This window comes from Melozone crissalis, unplaced genomic scaffold, assembly GCF_028551555.1.
Source record: "Melozone crissalis strain CALT ecotype California unplaced genomic scaffold, PUWL_Pcris_2 ptg000042l_1, whole genome shotgun sequence".
Lineage (NCBI taxonomy): Eukaryota > Metazoa > Chordata > Aves > Passeriformes > Passerellidae > Melozone > Melozone crissalis.
The window spans coordinates 3,937,123-3,960,924 of NW_026535820.1; the positions used below are offsets into that span (position 1 = coordinate 3,937,123).

At 38.3% G+C, this 23,802-nt stretch overlaps 1 protein-coding gene across 7 annotated transcripts in view; it reads right to left on the minus strand.

The window, feature by feature from the left end:
* Positions 1-23,802, minus strand: part of SULF1 (sulfatase 1) — a 123,509-nt gene that overhangs the window by 83,315 nt on the left and 16,392 nt on the right. For 5 of the 7 annotated variants that reach the window (XM_054285042.1, XM_054285039.1, XM_054285034.1 and 2 more), the window contains one exon: positions 15,046-15,143. The exons of the other annotated variants lie outside the window; for them this stretch is intronic. The gene's annotated coding sequence lies outside the window, so the exon portion shown is untranslated. The remainder of the gene's footprint in view (positions 1-15,045; positions 15,144-23,802) is intronic. 7 annotated transcript variants of the gene reach the window in all.

Below are 23,802 nucleotides of genomic sequence, written 5' to 3' on the forward strand. Positions count from 1 at the left end.
AAGAATTGTTTCTTCTCCCAGACAAAAGGAAGCTGCTGTCTTACAAGGCTGGGAATAATGGTATTGCACTACAGCTTTACATCACATAATTGCCTTAAGTTCCTTGGACACCTTGCTAATGCAGGGCCTCCTCTACAATTAATGTACTTAAAGTGAATACAGTAATTTGTTTTTACTGTGCTTTCATATTATTGCACCTGGTCCTTGGGTATTTAAGGGTTCAGTGCAGTTGGCACCGGGGTTGGTACAAAGTAAACTCAAGAATTAGCTAGGAGCATTTTTTTGTATATAAAATGGACTTTGTTAATAAGTGGCATGAAATGTTAAACATTTCATTTGCTCAAATATCTAGGTGACTAAACATTTGAACTTGACTTCAGAACAGGAATATTTTCACAGCAAAATATAGTGTGCTGAGGAATTTTGCCTATGGCTATGGTATGAATGAACTAAATCATCCCATAAAAAAGACACATTTATTCCATCTTCCACTGAGAATGTAAAAAAGGAATTTGTATAGTATAACAAGCAAGCTTTTATTCAAGCAGTGAAATTTTACTGTTTTGTTTTATGATTAGTACATTTGGCCACACTGGTGTTATCAGCTTCTTAATTCCTAGTTACTGCTCTGTTTTCAGCTCTGCTAACTTTGGTACAGTTCACACAGGTTTGAGAAACAGAGTAAAAAGAAGCTGCAGAAGCAGCTGAAAGAGTTTCCCTCCAGTGGACTGAAAGTTCACTCAGGTGAGCTGAAAGGAGCTTTCCAGGTAGGAAGCTGTTGGATAGAGATAAGGGACACGCCAAGGGTCTGTCAAGCGAATGCTAAATATGCTAAACTAGATTCTTAAAGTTGAAAATGACAGCTAAAACCACAAAAGCCTTTTTGAAAAGTTTCTGCTGTTAAAACAGAGACATGATTCCTCTTGGATAAAAATCCACTACGGATATAAAAACCCTTGTCCCATCAAAGCTCAGCTGCAGCACTGTATCATGTGTAGCTATGAGTTGTTAGAAACACACTGAGGCTCTGAAGCTGCTGCAGAACATTCAGCTCCAGGAGACTTACAGGACAGAAAGGATGTGCTAACAAAAGCTGCTCTAGATGCTGTGATAAGCACTGAATTTCATCTACAAAGAAATGGTTCTGAGCATTGTACAGAAAACTTTCTGTTTTCCGAATTATCTGAATTACAGTTCTGCAACAGGAGCAACTTGAAGACAGATTAGTTTGCTAGTTACATGCATACACTTAAAACTTCTGAAGCTATAGGGAAAGATGTGTTTTCATGAAAGAGGCTTTCTTTTTCCAACAGGCTGAGGAAATTAAATTGAAGAATACAGTATCTGGATTACATCACTGTAAGGGCAAACAGTAAGGACACTGTAAGGACAAAGTACATTGGGTTTTGCATTTTAATTAAGTTATAGTGTGTCTATACACTACCACAATCACAGTGAAATAAAAGATTCATGTGAAATGGAGTATTTTTACTTGTTGGCCTCCAGTACTGCATATTGCAAGACTGTTGCTTGTCTAGACACAAGACCGTGACTAACTGATGATTAATTAGTTTAACTTATACTCTCATCAAATTCATTACTTTCCTAAGTAATTTCTTAAATGACTTAGCTCATGTAGGCAAACTTGGGCAATTATTGACATAGTTCAAATTATTAAACACTTATAGCAGAAAGGCTCGAAGAAATACAATCAAACTGAAGTCTTACCAAATGTGAAATTTTCTCTGAGGTCACAGGCAACAGATTTTTCTGGCTCCACAGAGCTTTCAGAATCTGTTCCACATGGTGTGTCTTTGGTCCTTGTTTTGATAAGGGAAGATTGAGGGACTTACCCAGGCAATTAGCAAGGCATGGTTGGAACTACCTGTATTTATGGCAGTTCCCAATGCGTTTAACAGACAATGCTGACAGCAATTCCCTTCTCAGTTTAAGCAGTGTCTTAATTCTGCCGCTGCTTGCATTAAATGCTAGGAAGTTTGGATCAAAATCTTGACTACAGTTATGATCTAGAAATACTTTCTGTATGTGATTGTTACCATCTGGATCAACAGCTTTGTATTTTGTCAAATATCAATCACAAGTGGATCAGGCTGTACTCCAGTGAAAAACAGGACCATCCCAATGTAACTCTTATTCACCTTTTAAATTGTGAGACTCAATTAATTAATATTTTAGAAAGTTTTTAATTATAAGTTGCTATAAAAATAAAAAATATTTGCAGGCCAAAGAAATATTTTCTTCATCACAATTAAGATATTTTTCTTGTTACATTTTCTCTAGTCATGTCTCTGTCTTGTCCATGTATTTTCTTTTCCATTGTCTAACAGAATGTTTGAGGTTTCTGGTGTCATTTATACACAAGCTGACATTATAGTTTTAGAACCTCTGATACTTGAAATAGAACCTTTGAAGGGAAAAATTAACATAAAGTCATAAAGAATCCTACTGAATTATCCAAAAGTTTATTGTCCAGAATTCTCTGCTCTTGACAAAATAAAACCAAGGGCCTCTAGGAATAACTCTTGGAATAACATCAGATATGGAAGCGCCATGCTTTAACTGAGCAATTTTCACAGCCACCATAAACTGCTAAGACTTTACTAAATCTGAGCCTAGGCTTTCAAGTTTAGTCTAGAACATATGTGTCTCACTGTCATGCGAAGACACTGCATATGAACTGGTGTTAAAAGTTTGGAGAAATTGAAAAATTAGTGCTGGAGTGCTATTTCATCCCATAGGCTTGCAAGAGCAGTCCAGGTCAGTGTCAGCCTAGGACTGATGCAATGAAGTCACCTGATGTGAAGCACATTTTAAAGATGAATAGGCATCTTTAAAATGGATTACTTGTTGGCAGCCTAAAAACATCTATCCTATGAAAACTAAATAAAGCACTAAAGTCTCCTCAATCTATAGCTATCTAGAATTGAGTTTTCTGATTGAACACAAGTCCATGCAACTCCTCCAGTCACTTCAAAAAGACACGTTAGTTGAAATTGAAATATTAAAATAAAATAAAAGAATTTTAAAAATTAAAAAAAAAAAATTTAAAACAGGCCCAAACTGTCTGGAACCTTGTAGCACAGTGCCTCCTCTAATAAATTGCAAACTTCTCTTCTAGAAAAATGCACCGTGGTTCAGAAGTAATTCTTCATTCCCTCCACCCCTTGTCACCTGTCAGATGGTCACCTCCACTAAAGCCAGCTCCACTATGGGTTTGGCAGAGCAGCATTGAGCCAAAATTAATAAACCCCAGCTGGATAAAGGTCAACACCACCAGTCTCTGTGCTTCCCAGGGAGCTGGCTTACCATGGAGCCAGATAAGATTTATATAGGCTTATGATCTCCAGTTCTGTGCAACTCAAAAGCAGCTGTACTGATTATAGAGTTGAGATGCTCCTGGAAGGACTTTAGAAGCATTCATGCAGCTCTCTGCTTCAGCTGATACCTGTGGCATGAATAATCTACAACACATGGATAATTTAAGTGCTGACTGTATCCTGCTCCTGAATGGGTGCACAACCAACATACCTAGTGAGGCAGTGCTGAGACAGAAAAATTTAAGAGCTCTGAGCTGAAAAGAAATTAAACCCCTTCTTTATTTCTAGGCTGTCAGCAACTTGTTTTGCACAGAAAAACAAGACTGAATCTTGTTATTTAAAGGAAGGCTGGAGAGTCAGATTCACCTCCATGCATGGGATCAAGCATGGAGATCTATAAATCCCTTCAGGTCTGTTTTGAGCACTTTGTCAGTGTTCCATGGGTCTTGGGATCAGCCTGTCTTGTGGTATGAATCCTGAGGCCTTCATTACACTTAGTGCTAAACAAGTATGGTACTAATCATTATTTGGAATTGTTCAAACTCTACAGGACTAGCTCTCTGGCTTCTGGTTTTAATATTTTCCTTGGAAATGAGTAAGTGTAATTGACTTATGTAATGCTTAATGGGAGTTAGCATTACTAAATGTTTACCGACCACCATGAACAGCTTAAATATGAAAAAAGTAATCTAGAGTTACTTGCCTCACGAATACAGCATATATATCCCTCCCATGATAGGTAAATAAAAGTCAGTTAACCATGCACTGGATTTTAATTACACCTGATGGCTACATAACAGACTAGGACTTTATTCACATTACAATCACAACAGTTTTAATTCAATCACTGTCTACTTCACACCTACATCTGCATCTACTTAAATGATTCACCTCTGCACTGCTGACATCAAGATTTAATTCTCAAAATGCTGGTAGATGTTTAAGCTCTTATGATGGAGGACAATCTAGCCTGTACAGTTGGGGGAACCTGGAAATTATTTCACTGTCCAAGCTCCACTGGCTGTATTGACTCAAACACTATTGCCTATAATGGGAGTCCAGATATTCACAACCTAGCACCTATGTCTAAGTGACCAGGTCCAACTCAGCAGATGAGATAATTGGTGTCATTTTCTGAGCTATTGCCTTACCCTTTTTACAGAAAAAATATTGAAAAGTGAAAATTTGAAAGTTTTAGGATATAATCAACCTACCATACATACATAAATTAAAATCTCCCCGGTGATGCTCCTTCAAGTTGCATGCAAAGGTACAATTATTGTACAAGCACAAAAGTGACAGAAGAAGAGGAAGAAGATTAAATAGTCACAGTGGGGACAGTTTCATACATTTTCATGATTTTCCAGCTTGTGTCTGGGGAAGCAGTGATTGTCACAAGGCTAGAAGTGACACCTATGTCTTCATTGACATCTCCTTACAGGTGCACATACACATACATGTTTTACATTCCTTTCTTATGCATGCATTTAAAGCTTAGTATACTTATTTTCTCATAAAGGGAGGAAAAAAGTATTAATGTTTTGCAATCTGAAGTTCAGATGAAAAATATAGGCTTGTATTCAGAAGAAAAAATTGCAATTCTGAATTTTGTCAATGCAAACAAAGAAAATGCTGTTGCCTTTGGAAGAGTCTGACACTTACAAAGCAGTACTAAAAATATTTTTTAATGCTTTTCCTTCTGCTTTAGGGAAGTTGTGCCTGAGTACCCAATGTTACTGTGAGGGGAAGCATGGCCAGCTTTGTCCTCTAATATTTTTTTTACTTTCTCCTGAAGCCTAATGCATCAACATACACTATGGTGGTCCGTTCCCCTTTCTCTGCTCAGCTGTCCTAAACACGCTCAGGGAAATGTCCAGATCCCAAATTTTGCGGTGAAAAGCTTGAGGGCAAACTACATTCCATTTTCAGGTATTTAGTCTCATCTTTTTGCTCCTTATATTTCTTTTTGCCAGTTTTACACCGTCTGCAACTTTCTACAGAGATAAAAAATGCAACTAAAAAGAGAATAAAAAGGAAAATACCCAGAGAAAAGTCTATGGACTTTAAAGTTGTGTAAACTTTGTTAAGAAAAACTGTGACTAAAGGAAAAAGAGAAAGGAGGCAGTGAAACAAATGGCGCAGATGTGAGAAAGGCATGTCCATGTACAAATCTGTGCTGATTGAGCTAATCAGGTTCAATGAAATCCTTTATAGGCACTTCTAGGAACTGTGACACATATACAAACAAATTAACAATCTCTGTTGGTACTTGGGTCACTACAGCATGAACCAATGTGCTTTTCAGCAAGTATGCCACAAGTCACATCATTGCCCTTTCAGAGAAACTCAGGGGCTTAACTTCACAAGAGCAATTAAAATAATCCATACCTATCATGCTGCATAGCTTAAGATACCTCAAGTTCTTTGGAGACCTAATGCTGGGCTTCTGGGTCTGCTCAGTTGTCACCCTGTCTATGTTGCACTAATTTCTTGAGATCCTGCCTTTTAGCTAAAGCTGTTTGGGAGATGCAAAACAGGCATAATTCTCTAAAGGACTCCTATTTGTGAGGCACACACTGTTCATGGAAAATTCATGGGATGCTGGGGATCCACCAGAAACTGGAAGTCTCAATTTCAAGGGTTCCTCTTCATGAAGAGATCTGGAGATCCAGCTCCATCCCAGGAGTGTTCCTCAGTCACCAGGCAATGGTGACAAGAGGTTAAATACACCTCTCCTAGGAAAGCTGGTCCAGGTAAGATCCATATGCTAAGTGGGGGGCCTTAGTTCTGCAGGTTAGATCTCTTGATGTGATGATGGGCTGCTGGCATTTTTGAGACGTTTCTGCTTCTCATCAAACAAAAATTTTGGGATAATGTAGAAAGAGGCTAAGAGCAAGCACTGAGACTGAGGAAGGACATGACTTCAGGCTCCAAGCATCTGTTTCTCAGAGAAGACTGACTGTATCTGTGTTTGTGCAAGAGACAGCTATCTGGGGTATCCAACCCCTCGTCATCCGCTACAAGCTGTTATCATTTCCCCTTGCTCAGATCTCATGCTGGGAGCGAAAAAACCTACCCCACAGCTTGTAGGTGTCAGATAATACTTAGCAAATTATGTTCCCAGAGCATTCTAACCTAAACTCCCTTTATTGCCCTTTGCCTCAGAGAACAAAACTTTTCTCAAAGCACTCTTCACCACTCCAAGGCACAGGAGAAGTCATGTGTACTCTGTGACTGTTTGGGAAGTTTCAGGCTCCCATCTGAGTGGCTTAATGTATTTTCTGATTACCTGTTAGAGATGACTCACAACATTGTGTAAATCTTGGTATTGTTACACGGCTTATTTTGTCACTCAACAACCCAGGAAGGAGGCAGGAAAGCAGCACTTCAGCTCTGCTCCTGAGTTTCAGCTATTTGATCAGGCTTCCTTCCTTAAGACTGGTGCTCACAAAGTTTCACAAAAGCTCTTGTTTTCTATAACCGTAATTGTAAGTCTAGTTTGACCTACCATACCTAAACGTATTTTAAAAAAAATGTTCTTAGGGCTAAATATATAAATGATTCTTTCTCTTTCTTTTTTTGATCAAGAAGAAATTTTCCACCCATGTAAAAATTGTTTGCTATTTAGCTAAGGGCATAAACATTCCTTTGGGAGGTCTGAACTAAATGAGGCTATAGATTTCAGAGCTGGAGGTTTAATAATTCCCTCAGCTATATGCTCAAAGGCACAGGGCCCTCTTGGGCAGAGGCTACACTTTGCCAAATTCATTGAATGAAAGCTAAAAAGACCCTGAACCAGTCAAAGACAGAAACAACTTGTCATTACTTGCACTGTCAGTACCTGAAAACATGTGACCTTTGCTGCTGGCAAAGTTACATCTTATAGCCCAGAGGTACATCAAATGAGCTTAACACAGAGTCAGTTTGACACTAACATTGATCTAGGGCTTGTGGACTTAGGAGAATCACAAATTTTCTTTTATAGCTTAAGCAGGTCAAACATCTCCCTTTATCGAAACAGTTTTTCAGTGTTCTCTGCAGTTTTAACAGCATATATTATTCTAGAGCTCATTAACCCCTTGTTTAGTTTGCTAGCATCCATAAAATGACACATCACTGAAATGGCTGCATTTCAATGATGGGTGAAATGATCCCTCTTGTTTTCTTCATATTGTGAAGTAACAGTGCAACATGAAAATGTTTTACTTTATTTGTGCTTACAGAAGGGACCTGTCTACAAAAAGAAAAAAAAAAAAAAACCCAAACCAAAACAAAAAAATAGACAGTGAAACATCAGAGCCAGAAATTTCTTATGCCCTTTTTAGGCAGAAAGTGCACTCATTTCAAGTTTGGATTTTAAAACTGACCAATAGAACTACTTTTTCATTATTCAATATACAGATCAAGAATGTACATTAACTATTATCCTGCACTGAAAATTCAACTTGCAAAGTTATGCTTTCTTACTCAGCAATTTTACTTGATGAATAGCAAATTTAGAAGTAATGCAAGAGCAAAACCAGAAGAGAAGTCTTCCAAAGACAGATGTCTCATTCAGCTGCTACAATGGTGATAATTGAATGAATAACTCTATACAGGACATCTAAAATTTGGAGGCAGAAAACTTTTTCTAAAGAAATGTATCTAGTGTAGCCCATCTACCTTTAGTAATAGGGATTTCTAAGATAGAAGTTATGTTTGTAAACTTGCTTGCAGAAGCTGAATAGCTTTAACAGGGTCACTGTAACCACCATGAACCACAGAAGACTTGGAACCTTTATGATATTGGTCTTATGACAGAGTTGCACATTAATATATATCACCACAAAATTTTCAGAAGTCAGCAGAGCTGTTCTACCTTTCATATATTCCTGGAATGAGACAGATCCACTCAGCTCTCTCTTACCACCATTTTTTCTACCTATAAGTATTGCTGTATTGTCTATTCTGGTTAATAGCCGGTGAGTTAATAGTTAGATCTTTGTTAATGCTGTATTTCAGCACCATGCTTCACTTTAACTTCTCTTTATTTTAATCCCTATGTTTAAGCCTATGTTGTGTGTGTGATACAATACTCAGATTGGAAGAAAAATCTCAACAGAGACTTTTCTCACCAGACCCAGCCAAAAATTGCCATGCACCTGAGAATCAGATCATGCATTCTTAAGCTGGTACAATAGCAGCTGGTACGAGATAGAAGAAAAAATAAAAATCACCACTTCCACCCCAAAATATTTTTAAAATGCACATCTTCTTTTATATGGTTAAAAATTCATCATGATCCTGTTGGGTACCTTGAGGCATAAAATACAGCTACTATGTTCTGAACACGGCAGAATATAATCCTTCTGGAATTTTAAGTGTAACCTAAGCATTAGGCTGTGCAAACACAGTTCACCACTTCCATGGCATCATGGCCATGGGGATATTTATGAATTTATCTGAATCACAAATGAAATTCAAAGTCTAACTTTTCACAGAAAAACTGTTTTCTTTTGTTGTCTGGATTATTTCAATAGTCATGTGGAGCTTTAAATACTCAGGAACACACAGTGTACATGATGGCTCTAATTTGGTACCATTTAAACTATGAAGTAGGGAAGGCCTGCTACCTAAAAGAAAAAGTTAATGTGTGTATAAGAATCTAAAAATGCTGGTAAAGAATGTTTTCATTTCAGTTACAATTACTGTGTCATCATATCTTTATTTGCTTTTAATTTGTTGCATGGTTGAACATTGTCACTCAGTCATGTCTATGGCTATTTATAAATATAAATTTAATGGCTATGAAGACCTGCTTTGTTAATCAGTGTTTGTATTTTATTACCTTAGTCATCTTCACTTACATCTCACAGGATTTCAAAATCCAATAGAATCTCTGATCACTGAGGGGTCAGGGAAAGCCTTCAGTGGGAACTGTTGTGGCCAGCAGCCTCCAGCATCAGCTCCTGGAGATAAATGTGCTCCCTGTGTGATACACGGCTCTTGAGCCATGGAGCCTGGGATTTCTCTGTGGCATTTATGAGCATCCCACTACTGCCTTACCCAAGCACTTCACAATCTTAAATGTGTCTGTCCTGAGAGGTGGTGAAGCAATGTTTTCCCTGGGGCATTGGCTGTGGTGCTGTCACACAGAAAGTCTTGCCCGGAGCAAGAAGGTGGGACTAGATTCCTCTAAATACCAGCTTATCCAATTAACTAGGGCGTCAGTTTTCTCACTGCAATGTCACACCAAAGAAGCTGAGAAGGGGATGATATCTTATGTAGGGAGTCTCATACAAACACCTCTCTCTCCTCTGTACACATTCCTGTATATTAGGAACCACAAAACTGGCTGGAAACCCACGAATTTTTCTTCCACATGAGGAATGAAGTGTGAAACATGGTTGAATTCTTCCCCAGAAGTAAGGAGGCAGTAGGGAAAATGATTACAACTTGAGGCAACAATAAGGAATGATGTCTTATGTAAAACTGCAAGGCAACTACAAATGCTGGAAAGTTTTACCATCACTGTTTCTTGGCCCTGAGTCAGTAAGCTGCTTCATTGCTATGTCAATAGCACATATATAAACACGTGTCCAAATACTTTTCTCACTGCAAGTAGATTTAAGCAGTTGCAGATACATAATTTTTTTCTGGATGTCCAAAAAATTCCTCTGTGAAAAAATGTTACCCATATACCCATGTACCTCACTCAAAAAGCATTTATAGTTTTAATATTACTTTATCTCACCACTTACGTGACATTAGGCAGTTCTGCCTGTTTGCATGCTTTTGCTTTAACAGTTTTCTTTTGTCATTTTGGTCTAATGTGTAACATCACAAAAGAGTTTCCTTTCTAGTATTCTTTTCTTTCTTTCTTTCTTTCCCAGGCTATACTACGTGATCCAGTTCCCATGTGAACCTCATGAAGATGAACAAGGCCAAGTGCAAGGTCCTGCATGTGAATCAAGCACAAATATGGACTGGGCAGAGAAAGGATTGAGAGCCGTCCTGAGGTAAAGACTTGGCTGGCAAGAAGTTCAGCATAACCCGGCAATGTGCACTTTGAGCCCAGAAAGCCAACTGTACCCTGGGCTACATCAAAAAGAGAGTGGCCAGCCTGTCGAGGGAGGTGATTTCACCCCTCCACTTCACTCTCGTGAGACCCCACTTGGAGTGCTGCATCCAGCTCTTGGGGTTCCCAGCACCAGAAGGACATGGAGCTGTTGAAGCACATCCACAGGAGGGCCACTAAGATGATGAGAGGGCTGGAGCGCCTCTCCTCTGAAGACAGGCTGAAACAGTTGGGATTGCTCAACCTGGAGAAGAAAATGTTCCAGGGAGGCCTTAGGGCAGCCTTTTAGTACTGAAGAACAGGAGGGGTACATTTTACAAGGCCATGTAGGGGATGGCTTTAAAAGGCATAAGGATCAATTTAAGTTAGATATTAGGAAGAAATTCTTCTCTCTGAGGATGGTGAGGCACTGGAACAGGTCACCCAGAGAAGCTGTGGATGCCCTGTCTCTGGAAGAGTTCAAGGCCAGCTTGGATGGGGCATTAAGGTCTAGTGGAGGGTGCTCCAGCCCAGGGTGGTGATTTGGATCTAGATGGTCTTTAAGACGTGTTCCAACCCAAACCATTCTATGACTATGATTCTATAACAATTAAAATCCAACTAGGGCAACTTTGCATTTTCGCAAGAAAAATGTTGAGATATTTTTGGATCAAGTTACTGGCAGTAGAAGAGAATGGTTGAAAAAAATCACAGTTTTTAAAGGTTCATCTGATGGGAAATCTTTGGGAGGAAGTAGAGGAAATAATGACACATACAATTCTTCTACAATATCCACCTTAAAAACATTTCTTACATGAAATATTATTTTTATCAGACCATGCATGTTTTATTTTGGTGCCCTTGCATGGTTACATTTCTCCAGTAAGTAATGACTGATACTGGACAGGAAGGAAGTGACTTGGCTCTTACAAGGAAAAAATCCCACCACCTAAATGCAGGAAAAGGTTCATAAATACTTCCAGAGACTAGCAATTTGACAGCTTGCTCTTGAAATCCTAAGAGTAAACTTAGAAAAAAAGTTCCTGCCTTCCTTTTGGTGCAGGTTGGAAGGGAAGCTCTCTGGATCTCTTTTACTCCTGCCCGTGTCTCCTTTCCCGAGCACGCTCTGAGCACGCTGCCCACGGAGCTGCTGACCGCCTGTTCCTCATTAAGGCATGTGGCGCAGAGAAACTCACCAGCAAGGAAACCAGTGAAGCAACATAATCAGCTGCTGAGAACCCCTTCCCACTAAGTAGCAGGAGGAAACGAAGGAGAAAAACCTCATCCTTTCTCTTTGCAGCTCTACTGGTGTGAACTAATTTAATAGGGATGAGCAGCCACAAAGGCAAACAAGTTAAGTGACATGTGGTAGGTTACAGATATACTAAAAATGAAGCCAAGAATCTTCATTTTCACAGCTTCTAAAGGGAAAGCTCTGAGATCACAGACTTTCTACTGTATTGACAGTGCGTAAAAGAACTCTCTCTAGATCTTAATCAACAGTGTATGTAGAGAAACATGGGAAAGGCTTATGTGTGAGAGTGTGATGGGAAAGAAAACCAAATGGAAAAGGCTCTTGTTTACCCAGGTCAGAACAGAAATATGATGTAGGCAAGAAAGTCACAAAATGGAGAGGAAAAGAAGGGGCAAATTTGTGCAATTTTCTAATATCTCATTTTTCAGCTATAAGTATTGTAGTTAGAAATTATTTACCACTCCCCCTTGCCTTTCAGCTAATAATCCTCTTCTACATAATCCACTTTTCTTAACTGAGAAACTTGACAACAAGAGAGGAAAAAGAATCAGTTTTATTGGCAAAAGTGGAATATGGTACTCAGAGAACTAAAGTCACTGGTGGTAGAGATCACACAGGGTTATGCAGAAGTGACTAGCTTCTTGTCAGGCTTGTTGGCAGATAATCTTTTTGTGGGTGCATGTCTGAACTTGTATAGGCACACAATACAGAGATGCATCTCTCTGTATGTGTTAAAGGAATTTTCCTAAAGAACCTTCCTATTTTTTATGGGTATTTCCTTGTGACCTTTTAGCAAGAGAGAAAGAAAAAGCCTCTAGACAAGGAGAACACTTGACAAAATTCTGCCTAGAGAAAAACTTATTACAGATTCAGCACAACTTGGCTGCATCCTGTGTAGACACATAAAAATGTAGCATCACAGCACAGAAAAAGGAGCCCTAAAAAAGGACAGAGGCTCTGCTGTACACCTGCAGGCAGGACTCTCAGCAATACCTTGTTGATGGGCTCTCAGTGTGCACACAGTAAAATGAAGGGTGATGCACTGAACTGCAAGAAAATGTTACCTGCTCTAATGTTCTATGTGTCTGTTCCTCAGCTTCCCAACCTCTCCTAGCAAACTACTGCCTGTTGGGATTTTTCTGAACTATTCTGTGAGACCCATCTGAGCATCTACCTGGGTTTCTCTTGGAGACACTGCTGGTCAGCCCCATACTCTTGACCTCAAACAGACTCACTCTCTTAAGTCCTATAACATGCAAGCTTCTCCAGCTCTCATTTCAGGATCATGCTCATTTCAGGTGGACTGAAATGGGTATTTCAAGCTCTTTCACTTCCCAGAAATAAACTGGGAACCCTGTGTGTATATTTGGAGCTGGAACTGGGATACATGTGTGGGCAGTAGTGAAACTACGTTTCTAAAAATCTGACCCCCAGGGTTCAGTACAATTCAGCTTAACTGAAGTTGGATGGTGGAATGTTAGTGGATAATGTGCCAGAAAAGTCTTTGCACTGAGTGTGTCATTAATAGATTATATACATAAGAGACATGATTTTTAAGCTTCAGGTCAAAAAGTTGCCTTTACATTTTTCTTGGAACTCCCCAACTATTTTATCCATGGTGCAAGTGATATTACTTTATTTTATAATAAATATTCTAAATGCATTCCTCATACTGACAAATGTGAATTATATTTCTGTACATTCACAGTTATAGGTTCACTATGACCCTAAATCTGTAGAGAAAAGGTATGTTTATAAACTTGTAAAATCTCTCTGGAACAGCAGATAATGTAGTCAATGAAGAGTGAACCACTGAAGTTTCATGTTAGATAAAAAAATGTTCAAGCTCTAAAAAAAAATAAAAATTAACCTTTGGATCTGCAAAAATTCTTGGAATTCTTCCAATATAACATCCTTCTTAAGATTATTTGGGCTTCCTGCCTTTGGTAGACTGGGAACATGATCAAAGTGATCACTTGTCATTGCATTGAGTAGGACTGGAAGGTATGGCAAATAATAATCCAATCCATTCTCTCCATCAAAATCAAGAGCACTCATTTATATCATATTATTCATAACTTCCACTTCTGTGGAAATCTGTGTCATGCATTTTCTTGGCCTTAGTCTGGTTAACCTCTTCAAAAGCACTGTAGGAAAATTATAGATAAACCTACAGATAAATGTAGTAAAAATTTAGATAAAGCTGGGAGAGAAAATTAAATTGGAAATTAAGTTAATTACTAGATCACTGGTATAGGAAAGTGTGGATATTCTGATATACTGCATGCAAGAAAATAATATCTGCTTTATATGGGACCATTATGCAGCCACACATCTGGAGGGAAAATAAAGCAGATTGAATAAGCTTATGTTAATTCTAGTAATTATGAAACATTATCTGAAGATCTGGAAATTTAGATATTTTGTAATTAAAATAAACTATGAGCTAACATGTCAGAAAGTTACTGGTTCCAAGAAAATTCCATACAAAGACTTGCATGTGAAATAAACTTGATGTATACCAGCTGTCTTTCACTGCTAGCAATGTCTTAATTTTAAGTCCAAATTTACCTCTGCCACACATATACCTGCTATTAAATCACACGCATTTGCAAATTGTTTAACCAGAAATACTTTATGTAAATGAGGTGACAGAAAATAATATAGCTGGGGGAAAAAATGAATCTCATAGCATTTCAAACTCCCTGCTCTGTGTTCTGTCATGTGGCTTTATATTTTTATTTGTTAAGCTGAAATGTATGATTTGGTACTGAGTCTATTGCCATAATTCCCACATCACGAGGTCACCACACAACTTGCTATGAGTTCCACCTAAAAGTCAGCCAGACCTTGAAAGCACAGAACTACCACAGATACTTTGGAATTGCTTTGGCAGCGTCACATAAGACAGCTTGCAAAATGCTTTTTCTTTACCATGACCAGCTGCATACACTGAGATTAGGTTCATGTTTTCATAATTGTCATGTTCACACAAACAAGGGAAAATTCCAAACCATTATTTTTGCTTAATGTATATCTTTCCCTACAGGAAAACTGCATTTTATCTTGATATAACTGAAGTCTATTAAATATTCCTTTTCATAAATGCAAGATGGCATACATTTCACAGGATATTATTCAATAACCAAAAAACATAGAATTCCTGGATGTCTTAAAAAATAGAAAGTTAATAGTAGCAAACCTCAGATTGAAAAGCTATCTGTGTAATCATTCATTATGTTACTAAAATGTGAAGGGTCCAAGGGTTAGTCTTGAGCCTTTAAAGTTTGGCAGAATAGAACCTCCAGATTTACTACAGCTTAATTATTGACCTGACATAATACTTAAACTATGTAGCACAAGCTGATGGCTTATTTGGCTAAGTTAATTGCTGAATACACATATTATTTTTGTACCTTTGAAAATTTCCTGAAGTTAATGTGCCTTGGGTAATTTTCATAGCATTGGATAGAAGTCCATATGTCTTGCTCAGTGAGTTTATTATGGGCAAAACCTGCAAAAAGGGGAGAACACATTAATACTTGTAAACTACTAGGAATCACACAGTTGCAACACAAGCTCCGTTCATACTGGGGTTAGAATTTATTTGCAAAATTTAGCTTATGAATTCCTATTTACTTTGCTGAATCTCTCTATAGAATCAAGTTTATCACACATAATTACCTTGCTTGCAAGTTAGCATGTTGCTATAGTTAAAATAATTGAAACTTAGAGCCTTAATACACCCAGATTCTAATGAATGGTTCAAATATCTAGATGTTCATCACTAAAATCTGTAACTTTTCAGGATATTTTCTGAGAATATTTGCAATATTTTAATTGAAATTTCTGTTTTGGAGATAGTTGTCTTAGCTTTCATAATTGTTCATTGTCCTTTGTTAAAATGAAATAATATTGAAATCGTATATAAATTAGCCACAAATTATTCCATTTTGTCTTTAGGCATCCGAAAGGTAGCTACCAGTATCTGCTTTATTAATCTGAATGCCTTGCTCTTCTTCTTCCTTTGATAAAAAACAACTGGTATGTATCCACTTTCTCTGCTTTTGAACCAAGCTACTATAAAGATTCCAGATCTCATAGGCGACTTCAGTCAGGTGGTTTCCTGACAGAAAAAAAAGAGCTTTGCTTCGTTTATTTTCATAAACACAGTAAATATTTTGTTGATGTGAGCAATAGTTTCAGCCTCAACTAGGCACAAGCATCTGACAGAAGAGACACCACCTTCCCCCATCATCCTGGCAGCGATTCTCCCCTGCCTGTGTCAGCACAAACGCTCCTGGGGCTGAGCGGAGCCAGGTGAGAGAACCAATCTCTCCAAGTACTAACCATGCCAGCCAAAATTATTAGAGAAAATCAGCAAACAAGATTTTTTTTCCGGTGGGTAGGGCATCTCTCTAGACTTTCTCTTCCTCTGTTGTGGAGTCTCTTTGTCTGTCAGTCTGTCTGCTCCCCTTCTCCGGGATCTGTCTCCATCCGGTGCACCACCCTTCTGGGGAGAACAGCCAGCCCCCGACTGCCCGGTGCTTGCACACTCTTGAACAGCTCAGAGGGCTGGCTTTGGTTTTGGAACACTCATCCTTCACTGTCTCTTACAGCTGTTTGTAAGGGCAGTGGCAGAGAAGTCTATCTCTTTTGAGGCTGGTGAGTGCACTTAGATTCTTCATTTGAGAACTTCTGAAAGGTCAAACTGAACCTTATTAGGAAAGCCCTGGTGACTTGCGCAGACACCATCAATGCAAACAATGAACACAGATGGGGAGCATTATTTCAGTCACAGCTGGGTACTTGGGACCAAAAAAAACAAATTCCCAGGATAACTGGGGCATTTATAGCTCCCAGGGAATCGAGTGGGAGGAAAAAAAGAAAGAATGAACTCTCCCTTCAATAAACCCAAACTGGAGATAGTATAAATCAAAACTGAGGAGCCTGAAATACATACAGGCCTAATATGCTGCTACAAAATGAAATGTAACCTTTTCTTCTCTAATGCAGAACAGGTTAATACAGTGGCATAAACAGTAGACTCATTGTCTCAGTTAATTGGAAAGGATTGTGAATTTTAAATCATCAGTTTTTAGGCAGCCAAGATTGTGAAGGTCTGAATAAGTTTAAATCAAAAGCTGCCAGTATTTGGGAACTTAACAAATTACCTCATAGTTATTAGTATGCCATAAATAAGTACCTGCAGTATTATGGCCCTCTAAATCTTACCTTTTTCTTATGCAAGAAAGAAATATTATCATTATTTTTCCACTCTCAGTTCAGTCCTTTTTTTTTCTGTAATAAATAAACCAATAGAAATTATAGCAATTTCTAAGCAATAAACTTAATATTATTTTGAAAGAAAAATATCTCAAAGAAATCACTATACCTATCACTTTACTTTAGCAGTAAACCCCAGCACTGCTGGGGTAAGAAAAACTTTGCATACACTAATGTTTTTTTGAGCTGTCCCATAAACTTCACTGGGACCATGGTCTCAAATTTCAGCAGGGAGCAGTTACAGCAAAATACATTGGTATTGCAATTTTCTCCATTTATAAACAATTATTTTTCTTATTTAATTATTTTCTTGAGAAGATTATACAGGCAGTATACAGTATCTACAGAGGGCAATAGATCTCTAAAGCTGCTTCTACAGGTGCAAAGCAGAAATCCAGCAAGACTTATTTAGATTCCATCCAGTAAGTTCAGTTAAGCCTGCTTCCTAATAAATCAAAATTCAAACCAATGTGCTGTTAGGTTTTCAGTTTGGTAATGGCTTTGAAAACCAGTAGGTCTTCTGCAATTTCACCTTGAAAATTTAAGCTCATATTCTGTGCTGAACACTCTTAGTTGTTTAAAAAATAGAGAGGCATGAAATAACTACGGAAGTGAAAATTAATGTTATTCTTGTATTACATAATATGTGGCTTTGGAACTCTTTATTTGAAAGATTAGTTTGTCCAGCTTTTAATAATGTATTATTTTTGGTTTTTGGTTTCCAATTTTTTAGCAGGGTAGAAATTGCTAGGATAATCAGACTGAAGTGTTTCTTTGACATTGTCACTAGCTACTATTGAACCTTTTTGATCACCATTAATGTCATATAAAGTTATGGACAACTAATGAAGCCTTGTCTTTCTCTCTGATACCCTCAGCACCATTCAGCATGTCATATTGCTTGGGCCAAGAGGTTAGGGATTAAAGAAAGGCACTCTCACTGTCAATGACCCTCAACTTGTCTGTCCCAATGGCCCCACAAGCTCCCCTTTGACCACATCAGAGGAGCCAGCAATGGTCTGCCAACCTTCTGAGTGCCATAACTCTTGGTGACCAGCTCTAGGGATGGGTGAGTGCACCAGGGCCCTTCCCACAGGAGCTGGCTGAATGAACAGGAGAGTTAGAACATTTTTTTTCCCACAGCAAAATCTGTGTTATAATGAAAGGCCAAGAACTGAGAAAAGACATACATGTTTTTTCCACTTAGCCTGTTAGCTAGACCAAGCCTCATGATGTGAGGAAATACCAGCCATCAGCTACAGTATAAGAAAATGTGAAGGAAGGATAGGTGTGCAAATACTGCAAGATGATTAAGCATATTATTCCTCCAGTTTTAAAACATTAATGAGGTCTCACTCTGTTTTGTAACTGTTGCTTGTTGTAGCTACATGGAGAGGTGGGCTGTGATGCCTAAGGCCAGATGTTTAGCCTTAGTAATGTGAGTGCAAATCCCACAGAAAGGGTGACTGCATAGAAGTACCAAAGAATGAATTTTGGCCCTTAAATTGCTATTAAAAGGAGTATTTTTCTCCCCTATTATTGTTGTTGTTATGGGAAACAAATTGGGCAAAGAATTTTTTGGAAGGAAAGGGCTTTCTAATGGACAAGAATGTAATAGCAAAGAAAATAAAACAAATTATTTAAGATGAAACTAAGCTAATGAAGAAAACAATGGTTAGAACAGCAAATTAAACAGAGGGAAGATGCTTAAAAAAACATCTTTACATCATTTGTGTTCACAGTCAGTAAGCTGACTGCACGTGGACAAGAAAATTCCTTTTATTCATTTGTAAAAATATATCCCTCTGTCACTGAGAGAGATAGATGATTTTTTTATATACATTTTTTTTCTCACTATGCACTGTAGATGTTAATTTCAAGGACATGATAAGACAAAATCAAGAATCACCTAATTGCACCATCAGGGGTGAAACACTGATTTTAGGAATCTCTTTATCTATACCTACAAAAGAGGAATATTAGATGATGAAACAGAGTAATGATGAAATAAGCCCTTGAATGACATATAGTAGAAGAGTCAAATAGCACTGGAATCAACAGGAATCTTTCCATTTACCTAAGTACTAACAAGTCCATACAGAGCAGAAAAATGCATATGGAGATGGTAACTACCATTGTCAAAGTTTCCAGATCCCTGTTTTCCACATTCATGAGCATATGAAAATACAATGCTTTCCTGTGGGTGTACAAAAGAGTCCATTATGACTTAACTTTTGAAAGGAGGTTATACCATAATTTTATTCTATGGAAAAAGGATTCATTTTTTGCTTGAAATACTGCTGTGTTTAAAGAAATTGCATTTGAATTTTAATTTTTCTTTTCTTACTTTCATTCCTCAGGTTTCTGTGCATCATTTACTACCAAAGTTCTTAACAGAAATTCTTAATACAGCCAGCAACCTTGTCACAACACATTTCCAAACTACAGTACAGATGGAAACTTAACAGCATCCCATGATGAGAAAGGCTTACAGCACACTGTAATACATAAAATTATTATTTATTGTTTCTGCCTTTGAACAGCAGGAGTTTAGATACTGCCAGATGGCATATTGTTTGGGAATTTGGGGGAATGTAAATGCATGTGTTACACTGAGAGAAATCCTCCCTGTATAACACAGATAACCCATAAAACATAGGAGAGGTTTCTGTGTGCAGGACTTTTTCTGTACCTGGGATATATTTCCAAATAATTCCTGAAATACATGGTAATACATGGTTGTAACCATCTCCTGGGGCTGCAGTCATCTTACTTAATTTCACAAAAGAAGCACTGTCACAAAGCCTCCAAGGAAGACCTGAGGGACTGCAGGGAGTGTTGTGTGTGATTCACTTCATCTCAGACAGACCTAAATTTACACACCCAGTTTCGTGCCAGAAGGGAGGTCTTTCAGAAAACAGGAAAATACCAGACCTACCAAACATCTTCCTACAGACTCAGCCCAAGACATGTTCATTTCTCGTCAGACCTATGATGTACAAAGAATGACCTCATGCAGCAGTTTCCCTTTTCACTCAGAAACAACTTTATTTCAGTGGACAACTCTGTGATTTCAGTGTGCATTTCCATATGTATAAATATTCTATATGTAAGTTAGAAGAGCAATATGATTGCAGATATAACTCACTGAAAACAGAATGAACTAGAAAATATTTTGGTGGTGGACTTCACCAATAAATGACAATAAATGGACAGCAGAATCCAAATCCAGTTACCCAATACTAGTTTTTTTGCTGGACTATCAACAAGAATGATTGCAAAGCAGCCTGAGGAGCCACAATTTATGCAAGCATTGAATTTTCTTCTGGCTTTGTCTTTCTCATTGACTTCAGTAGGCAGTAGGAGGTATTTCTGGAAAAGAATATAATTTAATATTTCTCAGAACTGCACTCCATTATTGACATATAAGGGATCTTCAGTGTACACAGAGTTCTCACACTGCCTGGCACTGTTATCAGGCCATCTAGCCTTGCTTATAATAGATTGAGAAGATAGAGTAGTTAAAAGGCACCAAACGTCAGCAACTTATGAACTTTACTGACTTCAGCACTCATTCAGCAGTATTGTCATCACAATGGAAACTTCTATTGTTTAGGAAAAAAAGGATCAGCCTATGAAGATCAATACAACATCTATTTATGTATTCAAAACAGCACAGTTATAACTCATCTCATATGCTTTTAGATATTCATAACTCAGTAGGATTATCTCATAGACTAATTTGTAAGCATTTTTGATCATTTACAGCTGAAGATGACTTGCTATCAAGATACTGGATATACAAAAAGCATTTCAGCATCAGTTATTAAATCACCCCTGATGGACATTTCTGGGTGAGAAGGTACAGAAGAAAACTACTTGCTGTCACCTTTTTGAAGAGTAAATACTGCTTTTAGCAGTCATGAGCAACCCACTTAAATAAAATTAAGCTACATAAATATTTGTTCTCCTGAAACAACTCACTTCAATAATTTAATTTTTCATTATTTTAGTGGATACAACTAAAAATTAAAGTAGCAGTTGAATGTTTGAAAAAAATAGTAGCCTGATGCAGGAATCTGTTTTCCTACACTGTGAAAAAATGCTGTCTACAGGATTCAAGTCTGCTTCCCAGTGCTTTGCTAGCTAGCTGGTGACAAAACTAGACACAATTCTTAGCTTCAAAAGAACAAAGGGGAAAATTCTGCTTTATGACATAAATGTAGAAAACAAAACCAAAAGTTTGAACATTAAGAGTATTGAAGTAAAAAACCAATAAAGCCAACATAGTAGGCAATAGAAATATAATAAACACTCTAAAATAATAGAAAAATATTAAGTTCAATATAACTTTATTACTTTATATAGAATTTGTGATTTTTCTTCCTTGATATCACCAGAGGGGTTATGGCATTGGCAGAGCAACCGATGTCATCTACCTGAATTTGTGCAAAACGTTTGACAATGTCTCCTTGTCTATAAACTGGAAATGTGTGAATTTGATAGATTGAAAACTTGTTGGATAAAGAATTGGCTGGGTGGTCACACTCAAAGGGTTGGGGTCAGTGGCTCAATGTCCAAGAAGAGCAGTGGAAATGGTGCCCCTCAGGGGCCTGTACTGAGGCTGGCACAGTTCAGCATCTTTTCTGGTGACGAGGACAGTGGGATGGAGTGCACCCTCAGCAGGTTTGCCTAACACACCAAGCTGTGTGCTGCAGTTGACACCCTGGAGGTGGGGATGCCACCCAGTGGGACTGTGACAGGCTTGAGAGGTGGGTCCATGCAAAACTCATGAAGTCCAACAAGGCCAAGTCGGGTGAGCTGCATCTCGAGTGAGGCAATCCTGGGCACAAGCACGAGATGGGCAGAGAATGAATGAGTGCAGCCCTGGGCAGAAGGAATTGGGGGTGTTGGCTGACAAGAAGCTCAACATGATCCAGCAATGGTGCCTGAACCCAGAAAGCCAAATGTGTCCTGGGCTGCATCAAAAGAAATGTGTCCACCAGGTCAGGGGTGGTGATTCTTCCCCTCTACTTCCCCTCTACTCCTCTTTCATGAGACCCCACCTGGAGTGTTCCATCGAGCTCTGGGACCCCCAGCACAAGAAGGATGTTGAACTGTTGGAACACACCCAGAGAAGAGGGCTGAAGCACCTCTCCTCTGTAGACAGGCTTGGAGAGCTGGGGTTGTTCAGCCCACAGAAGAGAAGGTTCTGGGAGGATCTTAGAGAAGCCATTCAGTAACAAAAAGGGGCCTAAAAAAAGCTGGCAAGGAACATTTTACAGGGGCATGTAGGGGCAGGACAAGGAGTAAAGGCTTCAAACTGAAAGAGGGTAGGTTTAGATAAGATATTAGAAAGAGATTCTGTAGTGTGAAGTGGTGAAGCCCTGGCAGAGGTTGCCCAGAGAAGCTGTGGATGCCCCATCCCTGGAAGTGTTTAATGCCAGGTTGGATGGGCCTTGGGCAACCTGGTCTTGTGGAAGGTGCCCCTGCCCACGGCAGAGAGTTTGGAACTAGACAATCTATAAGGTCCCTTCTAACCCAAACCAGTATAGAATTCTATAATTCTATGCATCTATGATTGGTTTTATCTCGCAAGTGTACTAATTCTGAATACAACTAAAGACTTTGGGGATATTCTCATCATCATTCCAATACCATCAATCACTAAGGAAAGGGGCAAAAAATATGTGTCATCTTACAAACACCAGAAAGGCAACAGAATCTCCTTGACATAGACTTCTATACAACCATTATAATTTTTCAGGGTGTAAAGCATTCCTCTGTTTCTTGTATGCAGTTCTGAGGGGAGAAAACTATTAATTTGCATTTGAAGGGATGTCCAGGAAGACCTGGCAGCCACAAAATAGACTTAAAATATTAACTAATGCTCAAAATAAATGAAGGGGGAGGTGAAACAGGAAATTTTTTAGATGTGACTTGATGAGGGTTAATGAGCCCTCAATTAAATGTGTACTTTCTTGGTTGATAATATATGAACATATTCATCTGCCTTACTGTTCTGGCAGATTTTTCAGCAGCAAAACACAGCTTTTTGTTTAGCAAGAAACACAACCTACTGACAAGGTTGTTTCAGACAGAAAAATCACTCAGGGGTCTTATAAAACAGATTTTTCCTGTATTTCAGTGCTTAAAATAACAAAGTCAGCGTGACCCAAAACTTGACCACTCCTTATCGCCTTCTGAACATAAAGAACAATGTCACTGCAATCAATGAATCAAAAAGCAAGATGATCTTCATTAAAAAATTTAAGGAGCACTTAAGGAGGAAAGTGAAACATGAAGGTGAGGAAGGAGGGACAAAGAAGCTTACTTGCTGGAAATTTGCCTCTCTTATTTGGAGAATGCAGAAGTTTACTAGAAAAAGACAGAAAAGAAAATAAATGTAAGTAATAAATCTTTTGTGTTAGCTCGTTAATGTCTGTGCTTTAAAAACTTTTAATAGCTTTTTTATTTTTTTAAGAAATGTGGAACTGTTCCATGGACACAACTGAGCTCTGCCTTCTGTTAAGGGTTGCAGCACCATTGAAGTTTGAAATAATTTAAGCGGTTCTGTTGGGCTTTCAATTCCCCCACCTTCTTTTTTTCTTTCAGTGGATTGAAATGTGACCAAATAGCAGCATGACTGTGAATGGAAAAGATAATTCTCACATGACATTCTTCTCAGTGCTTTGGGGAAAATGCACACATACAAACACATTTGCTGATGTCTGATTCAAGATGTGACAAAAGAAAAAAAAGAAAAATCTATGAGGTTTTTTTTCTTCTGAAATTGGAAACACACTTTAAAACTCTCCTATGATTTGTTTTGTTTAGGCTAATTATGACTTCTGCTTTATGTTGCCACAATAGATAGTAAACATTTG